This window comes from Mustelus asterias, chromosome 20 (genome assembly GCF_964213995.1).
Source record: "Mustelus asterias chromosome 20, sMusAst1.hap1.1, whole genome shotgun sequence".
Taxonomy (NCBI): domain Eukaryota; kingdom Metazoa; phylum Chordata; class Chondrichthyes; order Carcharhiniformes; family Triakidae; genus Mustelus; species Mustelus asterias.
The window spans coordinates 13,362,536-13,378,141 of NC_135820.1; positions in this window are offsets into that span (position 1 = coordinate 13,362,536).

Sequence of the window (15,606 nt, forward strand, 5' to 3'; positions counted from 1 at the left end):
GCACACGTACATAAACGTACACACACACGCAAAAACACACCACACATCACATCAAATACACATGCGCGTGCACACACAGACACACATAGATACACGCAACCCATGCATACGTGCAGACACACAAAGAATAAAGAACAAAGAACAGTACAGAACACGAAACAGGCCCTGGGGCCCTCCAAGCCTGTGCCGCTAATTGGTCCAACTAGGCCATTCGTTTGTATTCCTCCATTCCCAGACTGCTCATGTGACTCTCCAGGTAAGTCTTAAACGATGCCAGCGTGTCTGCCTCCAGCACCCTACTTCGCAGCGCATTGCACGCCCCCACCACTCTCTGTGTAAACTCATGCCCTTGAGTGCACAAGGGCATGCACTCAAACACACACAAGCAAACGCACACAGGCACACATACACACACACACACACGAACACGAACAAATGATTCTTAATCAATCACTCGCTCAATCACATACATGACCGTTAAAGGCACATTCAAGCCATCATGGGATCATACATACACTCAGCGAGGCACTCACCCAGAAATGTAAAATAATCAGGCCATACACTTCAGCAAACTGAACGGTTACCTGCTCAATAACACATTCTTTGCCATCTTCATGCTGTGCTTCACTTTCATACGTTGGGCCCATCTTGATCGTCCTTCACGTTCCTCTTGAATAGCCTCCTCGGCTGCCTGTTACATTGAGTGCGTCATTCGCCCAGACTCTGCCAATCGGCCATACAGAATCATGTAGTTTTACTATGTTTCAGAATGAACTGTTCTTGTTACAAGCAATGCACTGTGCAACTCAGAATTTGTTTTGAATACAATAACTGAATCTAAACATGAACTAATGCATTTAACACTGGACAGATTCAGAAATTATTCTGATGGTAGCGATTAATTGTTACCGAGCCATTGCTTCATTCCTTAGTAATTAATCACTTAAAGGTTGGAGAAAAAAATGAAAAGAAAATAACATATCAATGTCCTTGTAACGAGGCATGCAAACATTATTGATTAAGTACCCTTTGATCTTAACTCTTCATTCAACTTTTCCAGCTCTGAAACGCAAGTCATGGCATTCTGTCATAGAGGCATAGAGTCATAAAGGTTAACAACATGGAAACAGGCCCTTCGGCCCAACTTGTCCATGCCGCCCTTTTTTAACCCCTAAACTAATCCCAATTGCCCGCATTTGGCCCATATCCCTCTGCACACATCTTACCCATGTAACTATCTAAATGCTTTATAAAAGGCAAAATTTTACCCGCCTCTACTACTACCTCTGGTAGCTTGTTCCAGACACTCACCACCCTCTGTGTGAAGAAATGGCCCCTCTGGACACTTTTGTATGTCTCCCTTCTCACCTTAAATCTATGCCCAATAGTTTTAGACTCCCCTACCTTTGGAAAAAGATATTGACTATCTCGCTGATCTGTGCCCCTCATTGTTTTGTGGAATTCTATAAGATCACCCCTCAGCCTCCCACGCTCCAGAGAAAAAAAATCCCAGTCTATCCAGCCTCTCCTTATAACGCAAACCATCATGTCCCGGTAGCTTCCTAGTAAATCTTTTCTACCAGCATCCGAGTAAATCTTTTCATAATTTATCCATTGATTAATCCGATATTTACATTGGCATTGATGTAATTTCCCACGGCAGTTAATGTGCACTATCTCGAACACTTGTAAAGAGGATTAGACTTCGTCAAAAATTCTGAAAAGCATTGTATTTTAAAATTTGTGTTCCCTTCAGCAAATGAAGCGGAAATTGAAGAAACGATTTAGCATTGCGCATACACAACTGTTGAACAGTAAGATGATAACTTGGAATTGAAACAAAATAACATTTCAATGTTAAAATGCAATGTCAGATGGGGAATCTCGACGAGAGATGCACATTTTTGGAGATAGCGATAAGTCACTCACAAGTCACTCCAAGTTTCAACTTGAATGTCAGCGGCAGACATTGTGTATCTGCAGTTGGGTAAGCGTGGGAGTTCCAGAAAATTAATCTTATTCTTTCGCCAGAAAATGTACCTGATATTGAACAATACCTAAAATCATTCATGCTAAGGGTAGTACACAGTTCTCGTTCTCCCTGTTGCACCAACCAGGAAATTAATTTGCGGCAGATTGAAACTGATTGAAAATGGGTTATGAAGCAAAAGAGGCTGTGAGCGTAAGTAACGGCCTGAAAAACGCAATCAGCACGTGAATGTTTGGTGCACGGCGGACAATCGCAACCAGAAATTTTAATTGATGGAAAAGCACGTACCACACAATTTCTCACACTCTGAGCTAATCATACGTGTGTGCTAGCTATAGAGTGTGGACGCCTTGATTGATTAAGTATGGATGTTAATCAAATGAAATCTTGATCTTTTGCCTTAAAATTTGGCACACTTTCTTTGGTAATTAATGGGTACACATTTCAGACCATAAGATCATCAGACATAGGAACAGAATTAAGCCACTCGACCCTTCGAGTCTTCTCCGCCTTTCAATCATGGCTGATGTTTTTCTCATCCCCATTCTCCTGCCTTTCCCCAATAACCACTGATCCCCTTATTAATTAGGAATCTATCTACCTCTGTCCTAAAGACAGAAAAATGCATTTCATGACTGGACCTCCCCAGCCTTCTGCGGCAAAGAGTCCACAGATTCACCACATTCTGGCTGAAACAAATCCTCCTCAATTCTGTTTCAAAGGATCGTCCTTTCAGCCTGATATTGTGCCCTCTGGTACTATTTTTCCCTGCTCGTGGAAACATCCACTCCACGTCCACTCTATCAAGGCCTCGCAGTATCATGTATTTTTTTTTCAATACTATCCTCCCTCATCCTTTTAAACTGCAATTAATACAGAACCAGAGGCCTCAACCATTACTCATGCGACAAGCTCTTCGTTCCAGGGATCATTCTTTTGAACCTCCTCTCGACATTTCCAAGTCCAGCATATCCCTCCTGAGGTACAGGGCCAAAACTGCTCACAATATTCCACGTGGACTCCATAAAGAGCCTTAAACAGCCTCAGAAATATATCCCTGCTCTTGTATTCTCGACCTCTCGATAGCAATGCTCAAATTATACCTGCCTTCCTAAATGCTTGCTGGACCTGAACGTTAACCTTAAGAGAATCCTGAACAAGTCCCTATCTGCTTCTGGTTTCCTAAGCATTTCCACATATTGAAAATAGTTTATGCCTCCATTCCTCTGTCCAAAATGCATAAGCGCACACTTTTCCACATTGTATTCCACCTGCCAGTTCTTTGCCCACTCTCCTAATCTGTCCATGAACTTCTATGGACCTCACCGCTTCCTCAACAGTAACTGTTCCTCTCCATGCTTTTGCATCATCTGAAAACGTAGCAACAGTGCCGACAGTTCGTTCTTCCAGATCGTTGATATATATTGTGAAACATTGTAGTCAGCACCGACCCCTGAGACAAACTATTAGTCACCGGCTGCCATCCTTAAAAAATATCAATTTATCCCCACTCGCTGCCTTCTGCCAGTAAGGCAAACCTCTATCCAAGCCAGGGTGTTATCCTTAACACTATGGACTCTTAACTTATTTAAACGTCTCCTATAGAACACTTTGTCAAAATTATTATGGAAATCGAAATAAATCATGCCCACTCCTTTGTGTAACTTCCCTGTTACCAACTCAAATAACTCTAACAGATTTGTCAGACATGACCCGCTCTTGACGAAGCAATGCTGACTCAATCCATTCAATCATGGACTTCCAAGCACTCCGCGATCTCATCTTTAATAATGGATCTTAAAATCTTGCCAACGCCTGAGGTCAGGCTAATCAGACTATAATTTTCCATTGGCTGCCTCCCTCCCTTCCTAATCTTTGGTGTTACATTTGCTACTTTCTTGTTGTCTGGGGCCTTTCCCGCCTCCAGTGATTCCTGGAAAACCTCCACCAAGCCACCAAAATTTCCTCAGCAACCTCTTTTATTACGCTTGAGTGTAGTCTATTCATTCCTGGTGCTGTAGCCATCTTCAGACCTTTCCGTTTCCCCAGGACCTTCTCCTTAGTGATGGCCACTGCACTTACCTGTGCCCCCTGATTCTTCTGGAGTTTTGGCGTCCTACGGGTGTCTTCCACCGTGAAGAGTGATGCAAAGAAACGATTCAGTTCCTCTGTCATTTCTTCGTTTATTATTATTACTTCTCCAGCCTCGTTTTCCACTGGTCCAATGTCTATTTTTGCCTCTCTCTTACCTCTTATATATTGAACAATTAACTCTTGTTATCTCACTTTATATTACTAGCTAGCTAACACTCACATTTCATCTTCTCACCCCTTGTTGCTTTTTTAGTTATCCTGTGCTTGCTTTTAAAGTCTTCCAATCCTTTGGCGTCCCAATGATCTTTGCCACATTGTGTGCTTTTATTTTAGCTTTCTTCCTGTCGTTGAGTCCTCGCGTCAGCCATGGATGCCTCGCATTTCCCTTAAAGTGCTTTTTTCCTCCTGCAGCTTAATTTTTGTTGTGCCTCCCGAATAACCCCCCAAAACACTTGTCATTGCTGTTCCACTGTCTTCCCTATTAGGTTCTCTTTCCAATCAACTCTGGCCAGCTCTTACCTCATGCCTTAATAGTTAGCTTTATTTAATAGCAAAACCGTTACATCTGTTTCCACCTTGTCCCTCTGAAAATGTCGGGTAAACTCTATGATATTCTGGTAACGGCTAACTCAGGGTTCCTTCACCTGAAGTTCCCTAATCAAGTCTGCTTCATTACGCATCAGCAAATCCAGAATTGCCTGTTCCCTACTAGGCTCTGCCCAAGCTGCTCCCAAACAACATCTCTTAGATATTACATAAATTCATTTCATTGGTCTCCACTGCCGACCTGATTTTACCAGTCGACCTGCATATTGAAGTCCCCAATGACTACTGGATTATTGGCTTTTTATCTGTCTTTTCTATCTTCTGATTTATTTGCTGCACCACTTCCAGACGACTGCTAGGGGGTCTGTACATAACCCCATCAGGATCTTTTACCTTTGTGATTCCTCAACTCTACCCATAGACACTCTATGTCTTCTGGTCCTATATCGTTTCTTGCTATCAATTTAATTTCATTCCTTGCAAAACAATGCAACCCCGCCCCTTTTTCCCATCTGCCTGTCCTTTCCATAGGACACATACCCTTGGATATTTAGATCCCAGCCCTGATCCCCTTGCAACCATGTCTCTGTGATGTCCATGACGTCGTACCAGCCAATTTCAATATGCGCAACAAGCTCATTTAACTGTTCCATATATTTCACGCATTTAGGTACAACAGCCTCAGTCTTGCATTGACCCCAGCCCATCGCATACTTGACATCTTCTTTGCTCGCCTGAAGTTGGATTCCTGTCAACTTCGATACACTCTGTTCTGTTACGTGTTCTGGAAATTTTGTGAACCTCTCCTGAGACCTCGGCTCCTTTAACTCCTTGAAAGCCCCCAGCATTAACCTACACTTCTACGATCTACTTTCATTTTGATTTTCTAATTTTCCATACAAGTGAAGCCTCCCTCGGAATTATTTTGTTCAAAGCACTACCTACAGCCCGAGTTATACGAGTCTGGCCCCAGCATGTTTCAGATGAAGATCATCCCATCGGAACAGATCCCCTCTTTCCCAATACTGGCGCCAACGTCCCATGAATTTAGCCCGTTCCTACCACACCAGTCTTTGAGCCACACATTTACATCCTTAATCTTATTGAGCCTGTGCCAATTCGATCGGGGCTCAGGTAGTGATCTGGAGATTATTATATTTTGGTCCTGCTTTTTAATTTAAGTCCTAGCTCTTCATTCGCCCTCAGCTGAACCTCTGTTCGTGTTCTATCTATGACGTTGGGACCGACGTGGACCACGACAACTAGGTCTTTACCCTTCCACTTCAAGTTCCTATTTAGCCAGATGCGATATCACGATCCCGAGCACCAGGCAGACAACACAACTTCATGATTCTCGAACCTGATCAGAGAGAACAGTGTCAATGCCCTTAACTATACTCTTCCCAACTACGACGACTTTTTTTTCTCCCCCCACTTAAACGGCTCCCTGTACCACGTTGCCTTGGTCTGTTTGCTCACCCTTCCTGCAGTACTCGATCTTATCCACACAGGGAGCAAGAATCTCGAACCTGTTGGACACGTTCAGGGACTGAGGCTCCTGCAACCCCGCATCCTGGATCCCTCTACCTGCCTCACTCTCAGCCTCACCCTTCCATCCCTGAGCAGTGGCTCAATTCAAGATATTTAATCTGAGGGGTTTGACTGCATCCTGGAACATAGTGTTCAGGTATGTCTCACCCTCACTGATGTGTCACAGTGTCCGAATCTCAGTATCCAACTCATTCACTCTGAGTTGGAGTTCCTCAAGAAACCAACACTTACTGCCGACATGCGCATTGGGAACCACAATGGAGTCCATCAGCTCCCACATCATGCATGAACAACGCATCACCTGAGCCCCATCTCTGTTTTATCTAATTAATTTTAAATTTGATTTTTACTTTTTTCATTTAACCTTTTTTGTTATATTTCTCCGGTTCACCTCAGTATCAACGCAATTCCTAACCAGTAATATAAATGGATTTTCAATTCTAATATCGCTCTCTATTAGTCAACCAGACCACAGCCCTCTGTGATATCACTTTTAGGTTTTTTTTTTAAATCGAAACTCAGTGTACGTTTCAAGGAATCAAGAGTAGCGTTTCTTACAAATCACCACTCTCCGTTGTGGCTCCGGTTGGGTACTTCAACTAACTCCCTGTTTCCACCCAACTCCAAAAGCACTCTCACACCGTCAGGCAGCACTCACCCTGTAGACAGAGCAGCAATAACTGGGGTCTGCTTTGAAAAGTTTCTACCTGCAATGCCCTGGAACTGGTTTGAAACAATTGTACAATTGGGCAGACGGAGTTGAATACCTTTTAGTCTCAGAGTAAGAAAGAATAGACATTATCTTGCTGTAGAAAGTTTGGAGAGTTAAGAGGCGTATTTCGAAAATGTTTGAGAATATTGTTGAAATAAAGAAGGCTGTGAACGTGAATGGAAGCCTCAAAATGTGAATCTGCATATACGTGTTGCCAGCAGAGTATGGTGATCTGGAACTGAGGTAAGTGTGGGAGTTTAGCAAAGTGGAGGAGGAAGATATTCCTGTATCCTGTTCCCTTCTTTGTCGCAAAGCCAGTGAGGATAGGGACAGTGCGGGACTCGCCTAAAATATAGAGTAAAAACAGTGTAACATCGCAGATCCAGTTAGGCTGATGCAATGAGACGACACAGCAAGGAAGTGAGCATCAGAGTGCCATCATAGGAAAACTGTAACAACATTGGTTAAAAGGAACTGAATTTAAAATGCCTTCTCTAAATTACTCTCAGATTCAAGTTGAATAGGAGACTTATAAGAAAGTAAAAACCAATTTGAACTTTAATAGCAAATTGAAATATAATCAAAATAGTGATTCGGGGTCAGTTGACGACCTGTACGTGAAAAATATGGGAACTTTTGTGCACCATTACGATTCCGTATGAACAGGTGTTCAGCAGGTGTTGCATTATCGAGGAACTATGGCTACGAATCATGAGTTGGTGCCAGAGCCACAGGTATGGCGATGCTACAGGTAAACGGAGTGTTCAATCGATGCAGTGTTTCAGAAGACAATCAAACCACAAAGAATAACGACCATGAATTCGGCAAGTAGTCAGGGGCATGATGGAGTGATTGCAAGTCAAGCAGGTAGAGGGATCCAGAGGCATGCGTTTCAGGAGCCTCAGCCCTTGTCCATTTCCAAATATTTTGAGATTCCTGTCCATTATTTGCAGAAATCTGTTCATTGTCCCATGGTATCGGGAAGAATTCAGGTCGGGTTAGAAAGGTGAATTATATCTTAATCAGTGATCTATTTTTCTGAGGCATAGACATTATACACTTTGGCCCTGGTAGAGATTCCGGTTATATTGTCAGCCCACTGCCAGTGTTCAGAACATCCGACATGATGCTCAGAGGACTGAAGAGGGAATGAAAATATCCGGTTCGACTGGCAAAAAACAGCACCTATCATGTATGTAAAATAAGGATAGTTGTTATGCTGAAGGAATGCGAGCAGCCAGGAGTTAAATTAAGTAACGTAACAAAAACGATAATAATATCTGAACCACGAGATAATTGGCATGAGCCACGAGATCATTGCTAAGTGTCGATATGTATATAGAGGCAAATGCATGGCTCAAACGTTCGCATAGGGGAAATATGTTCTATTTATTGATACATTAGCACCCGTATACTGCATTTAGATGGATTCCAAATGAATCATGCTGGCACAAGTGTCCAGGTAAATCGCAGAACTCTGATGATAGAGAGGCATTTTAACTAAAATGTGTGTGTGCGTGTGTGTGTGCGTGTGTGTGTGTGTGTGTGTGTGTTGGGTGTGTGTGTGTCGTGTTGAGGGCGTGTGGACGAAGTAAAGTTGCATGTGACATTAAGAAGAACAATCTTTAAGGAGAAGGTAGAACTGAATGTTCGTGATTAGTCTCATTGTTAGCAATAAATGAAATGAAATGACAGAGTATGTCGACATTGTGTCACATCAGGGAATTGTGCAAGTGAAATGAGTTATGGTCATTAACTTAACTGTAAAGGCTTTGGATCTGAATTTTGGACGCATTAGGGGGAAAAAAAACAAGTAAATTAACACGACGAATGTAGGGAAATGTGTATGATTCGTCGGTCATTACTGAGAGGCCATTGCAGGAAAACGAGGTTTGATATTTATATATCCAGGGGTGCTGAATACTTTGTAAGCATAGACACAAATCAAAGTGAGGCTGTGCAGTTTTGGTAAGGAAGAAAGAGAGCAATGCTGTGGTGAGAAATTATAAAAATATCTGAGAGCAAGATGTAGAATCAGTCTTGGAAGTGTTACGATATATAACAGAGACACTATTGTACTGTTAAAATAGACGCCAACTTGTACATTGGATTTTTATACTCAGTTGAGCAAAAAACGTGTTTCACTACAGCTTTGAATCAAATGACCCACTTGGACGCTTTTATATAATTTTTTTAAAATTTCGAACACATATAAAATATAATTTTTAAAAAACGTTAACTTTACAAATAAATTAAACTTAGACCTGGCAATGTAGAATCCAATGTATAATCATCTGATGCAAGGAGAAGTGGCTAGATGGGTGGAGAACTGGCTTGGCCATAGGACACAGAGGGCCGGTGTCGAAAAGTCTTTTTCCGGCTGGAGGTCTGTGACCAGTGGTGTTCCGCAGGGCTCTGTACTGGGACCTCTGCTATTTGTGATACGCATATAAATGATTTGAAAGAAGGTGTATCTGGTGTCATCAGCAAGTTTGCGGATGACATAAAGATGGCTGGACTTGAGGATTGCAATGAACATTGTCGGGCAATACAGCAGGATATCGATAGGCTGGAAAATTGGGCAGAGAGGTGGCAGATGAAATTTAATCCGGATGAATGCGAAGTGATGCATTTTGGAAGAAATAATGTCGGGAGGAGTTATACAATAAATGGCAGAGCCATCAAGAGTATAGAAACACAGAGGGACCTAGGTGTGCAAGTCCACAAATACTTGAAGATGGCAACACAGGTGGAGAAAGTGGTGAAGAAGGCATATGGTATGCTTGCCTTTATAGGACGGGGTATAGAGTATCAAAGCTGGAGTCTGATGATGCGGCTGTATAGATCGCTGGTCAGGCCATATTTGGAGAACTGCATCCAGTTCTGGTCGCCGCACAACCAGAAGGACGTGGAGGCGTTAGAGAGAGTGCAGAGAATGATTACCAGGATGTTGCCTGGTGTGGAGGGTCTTAGCTATGAGGCGAGATTGGGTAAACTGGGGTCGTTCTCCCTGGAAAGACGGAGAATGAGGGGAGATCTGATGGAGGTGTACAAGATTATGAAGGGGATAGATAGAGTGAACGGTGGGAAGCTTTTTCCCAGATCAGAAGTGACGATCACGAGGGGTCACGGGCTCAAGGTGAGAGGGGCGAAGTATAACTCAGATATTAGAGGGATGTTTTTTCCATAGAGGGTGGTGGGGGCCTGGAATGCGCTGCCAATTGGGTTGGTAGAGGCATACACGCTGACACCCTTTAAGACTTACCTGGATAGTCACATGAGCAGCCTGGGAATGGAGGGTTACAAATGATTGATCTAGTTGGCCCAAGGAGCGGCAGAGGCCTGGAGGGTCGAAAGGCCTGTTTCTGTGCTGTACTGTTCTTTGTTCTATTGTTCTTAGCAACTTTCTATCTTTGTTGTTCCTATGTAAATCGGCCCATATACATAGATCCTATCTCTGGAACAAGTTCGCATTTGAAAAGAATTGTTTACTTGATGTTGTATTTTCAGTTTTTTAGTGCTGCTGGACCGAGGTCGAGAGAGCAATTTTGAAAACAGAAACTCTCAGAGAAACATCCACTCTCATACAACAGAAGCTCCAAGGAACACATTGATTCCTTGACACACTAAAATCAGAAACTTCAGAGAATATAAGAGAAAGGCTTCTTCACGCAGAGAGTGGTTGGAGTGTAGAATGAGCTGCCAGATAAAGTGGTAAATGTTCTATTTCAATGAACATTCAGACACTTTTAAATTTAAGAAAAACTTGGACGGGTTCATGGATGAGAGGGGTGTGGAGGGATATGGTCCAAGTGCAGGTCAGTGGGACTAGGCATAAAATGGTTCGGCACAGACAAGAAGGGCCAAAAGGCCTGTTTCTGAGCTGTAATTTTCTATGGTTCTATGGTTCTAAGACGCAGCTTTTTCACAACTGTGATTTCAGAATTTATGGTTGAACATTCTCTGTCAGGCAAGCTTCCCCGTTACGTTGCTGTACCTGAAGATAATATCAATCAAGCCTCACACAACAATATCTCAGTGGAACGCAGCAGAACAGCTTTAGTTCAGATTAATTATGACATTCGAGACAGTGGGGACAATTGTGCTGCTGCAATGAAGAAAAGGATGGATGCCGTTCGACAGAAACACTCCGAGTGCATCGGACTGCTACAACAAATCCTGCTCAACGATATATCACAAATGCACTTCTAAAATACACAGTATCATTACAGTAGCAACAAACATGATATATTCCTGATGGTAGAAACATATTAAACTGCAAAAACAATTTCCGTAGCGGTGCAAAGCACAAATGAGGAAGTGTTCGGGGTTTGGAGGAAAGGTAGGGCAATAATTGTGGCTCATTTTAAAATGTGTACAGATGGGTTAAACAGCTTCGAAATGATAGCTTCGACGGTAAGTACATTGAATACATTGGGAATTGGTTCTGTGAGAAAATGAACCACGGAACAAACTGTTCTCGATTTGGTATGATGTAATGAGGAGGGATCAATTCATGACCTCATAGTTAAACATCACCCAAGGACGAGTTATCATGACATTCTGGAATTTAAAATTCAATATGGGGCTCAAATTTGGATTTCCACATGAGTGTTCTGGTCTTAATCATAGGCAATTGCTAACTTTTATGAATTGGTTTGACACCAGGTCCCTACATATTAAGTACCACGACACTGCACTATTTTGAAACTATTTCATCGATATCCTCAAGTTTCTCTTCTTGACCCTTCCAATCTCTATCCTCCTCTAATGTTCGCATTAATCCATTTCTGTCTTTCCAGCTGACGGACCTTCGATGATCCGTGAATTTGCCTTCAGCAATCTGCACAATAAGCAGGGGAAATGCATTCCAGCACATGGTGTTCACTCACATCAAATGACATTATTTCTAAAATGTGGTTCTTTGAGGAAACGTAAGCCATGCTTTGTTGCATTTTAACCTTTTCTGATCACTGCAAATGTTTGATGGGCAATGTTAATATGAGTAATTTGTTTTAGTTTTCACAGTGCAGGACCAGACTAACGCAAGATTGACAGACAAAACAGGGAACCGAAATGAAGGAAATAACAACAATTATCATCATAAGCGAAAAATCTGTACTGAACGATCTTTTGAGATTGAAAGCAAACAAGTTCACAGAGCTGATGGCCTAAATCCGTGCGTCTGAAATGAAGTCGTTACAGACATGATGGATTCCTTAGTTTAACTGTTCCAAAATTTTCTGAATTTGGGAAATGTTCCAGTGACCTGGAAATAACTGCTCAAATAACTTTCTTATTCAAGAAGCGATGTCGACATGAAGTAGAATACTATCGACTCAGCAGTTTAGCATCTGTGTTTGGAAAATTATTAGAATCAATTATGAAAGAATAAATAACATGACAGGTGGAAAACCCTCAGGTCATCGTGGTGTGGGATGGAGGTGTAGAGAGATTGCACATCGGTGGTGAATAGGAGGCGCTTACGGCCCACAAACTGGAAGCTGTCAATATGACGTAGGACATCAGAGGAATCCCGGATGTAGATGGGGAGGGATTGGACCAGGGGAGTGAGGATGGAGTCAAGACAAGAGGAAATTATTTCGGTGGGGAGGAGCATGCAGGCACAAATGGCCTACCAGAACAGTGCGTTTTGTGGATTTTGGAAGTCGGTCGGAGCAGGCAGCCCGCGATTGGGAGAATATGAGGTTGAACGCTGTGGGGGGACGGCAGCCGGCAGAAATGAGATCGCTAACGGCGCTGGAGATAATGGCTTGATGTTCAGTGGTGTGATCATGGTCCAGGGGAATGTAAAATGAAGTATTTGAGAGTTGGGGCTCAGCATCTGGGAGGTGGTGGTCAGTACGCCAGATGACAACAGCACCCCCTTATATACAGCAAACGTGCATATACACGAACCAGTTAATGAGGAAGGAAAATTGAATTTTGGCATTCATTGCTAAAGTAACGTCGTAAGAAAGTAGGGGAGTTTTGCTGAAAATGCAGAGAAAATTCCTCACAACGCACCTGGCGAATTGTGCACATTTTTGCTGATCTTACTTGTTATTATGTAGTTGCATTGGACGCATTTCAGGGAAGGTTCACCAGAATGAATTTCAGAGATGGCTGAAGTGTTTTATGGAGACAGTTTGAGCCTTGTGTCCCTCCAGTTTATAAGAGTGAGGGACAATCTTATCGGGATGTATCAAATTCTAAAATGCATTGCAGGGTTTATGCAGAGAGGATTTGTCCTCTCGAAACAATTCTATCAATCTGGAAACAGATTTTGTCGTTTTAGTATAAGCTGTAGAAAGCTTAAAACAGAGATGACGTGAAATTAATTCATTCAATGCGCCCTGCAGCTGTTCATTTCATTACCTCAAACCTCAGTTGGATGTTGGTACGCTCAGTAAATGAAAGGAGGAGATGGACAGATATTTAATTCGTAATTGGTTCAAGTGTAATTTTGAAAGAGAAGACATGTCGTGCAGAGGTCAAGAGAAGATCGGCCATGATCGTATTGAATGGCGGAGAAGATTCTCCGCTCATTCTCGATCATTGTTACGTTAACTTTACTATATTAAATTATGTTCCTTTTTTCTCTATTTTAATAGATGTTGCCATGTTTTTTGAGCTTTCTCATTTTCATCGTTGGCTGCAAACTGCAAGAATCACACGTTATTTTATGTTACACATTTTATTTGGCTATTACTAATTACCCATTCAGCCTGTAAAAACTGTGGTCATTCTTCAAAGATGCAACTGAATTGTAAGCTCAGAAAAGTTAAAGAAAAGTAAAATATGATTTCTCTCCTGAATCATTTAATTTCCATATGCTGGTGATTGCATCGAACGCTGTTTCTCGACCTATTATCATTTCTAATTTTTTTCCTCATCTTCAGTATGACCACCAGCACAAGGTGCCTGTTCTTCAATCTTCAATGCGTTTCACACATTGAACTTGGCATGCTTTATGATAGCTGCTACAAGAAACTTGTCATAACTTGAAATAATGTGTCCACAGATGGTTTCTGCGTTACACATACCCTATTCTGTCACAGCTCTTACGTGAGTAACGTCATTCTGTTCCCGAACCACATGCCGAGATGAACTATTCTTACCCGAATGCTGCTTTGCAGGGCCAGTCTGCCCCACCGAATTTCGCTCTGTCAAGTAATAAAAAAAAACTTGAAACCTCGCTGATAACAAAACATATAAACATTGTGAAATTTCACCTTCAGAGAAGAATTCATTTGCTTAAAAAGTGAATGTCGGGCAATTACCCATTTTATTACATGGCTAGAATCTTAAGCTACAGTATTGCAAAAGTGACTTCAAATTTCTGCCGTTGGCATTCTTGTGACTTCGGTTCACTTAGAGAACCTTAACGGCCAGACCACATTGTCATCCAGTGTGGCTCTCCCAATTGAAGGGTGCCATTGTCACCGATTCGACTTTACACACATCATTTTGCAGAAGATCAGAGGCTACCAGAAAGAAAACGTCCCGAATTTTACTCGTTATTGAAAGGAAACGAATTCAGTCTGAATTATTCACCATCCTCCTTCAATATATTCCGGTTTGCTGTAATGAAATAAATTAATGACATGATAGGGAAGCCGTATAAGTTCCATTTTTGCATATGTCCCTAACTTGTTTTAATTCTCATGCAGGAATTGCTTTCGAAATGGAGAAAAAAAATAACTCGGCAAATTGGACAATGTCATTGACTAAATTGACAAAAGGCGGGTAACTATAGGCCGGTCAGCTTAACGTCTGTAGTAGGGAAAATGCTGGAATCCATTATTAAAGAGGAGATAGCAGGGCATCTGGATAGAAATGGTTCGATCAATCAGACGCAGCATGGATTCATGAGGGGAAAGTCGTGCTTGATGAACATGTTGGATTTTTATGAAGATGTGACGAGGGCGGTTGATGGAGGAGAACCGGTGGATGCGGTGTTTTTGGATTTCCAAAAGGCGTTTGATAAGGTGCCCCATAAAAGGCTGCTGAAGAAGATTAGGGCACACGGAGTTGGGGGTAGTGTGTTAAAGTGGATTGGGGACTGGCTATCCGACAGGAAGCAAAGAGTCGGAATAAATGGGTGTTTTTCCGGTTAGAGGAAGGTAACTAGTGGCGTGCCGCAGGGATCGGTACTCGGGCCGCAACTGTTTACCATTTATATAGATGATCTGGAGGAGGGGACGGAGTGTAGGGTAACGAAGTTTGCAGACGGCACAAAGATAAGTGGAAAAGTGAATCGTGTGGAGGACGGAGAAGATCTGCAGAGAGATTTGGACAGGCTGAGTGAGTGGGCGAGGATATGGCAAATGGAGTATAACGTTGATAAATGCGAGGTTATACACTTTGGAGGAAATAATAACAAATGGGATTACTATCTCAATGGAAACAAATTAAAACATGCTACCGTGCAAAGGGACCTGGGGGTCCTTGTGCATGAGACGCAAAAGCCCAGTCTGCAGGTACAACAGGTGATCAAGAAGGCAAATGGGATGTTGGCCTATATCTCGAGGGGGATAGAATATAAAAGCAGGGATGTCTTGATGCACCTGTACAGGGCATTGGTGAGAATACTGTGTGCTGGAATACTGTGTGCAGTATTGTTCCCCTTATATGAGGAAGGATATATTGGCATTGGAGGGAGTGCAGAGAAGGTTCACCAGGTTGATACCGGAGATGAGGGGTTTGGATT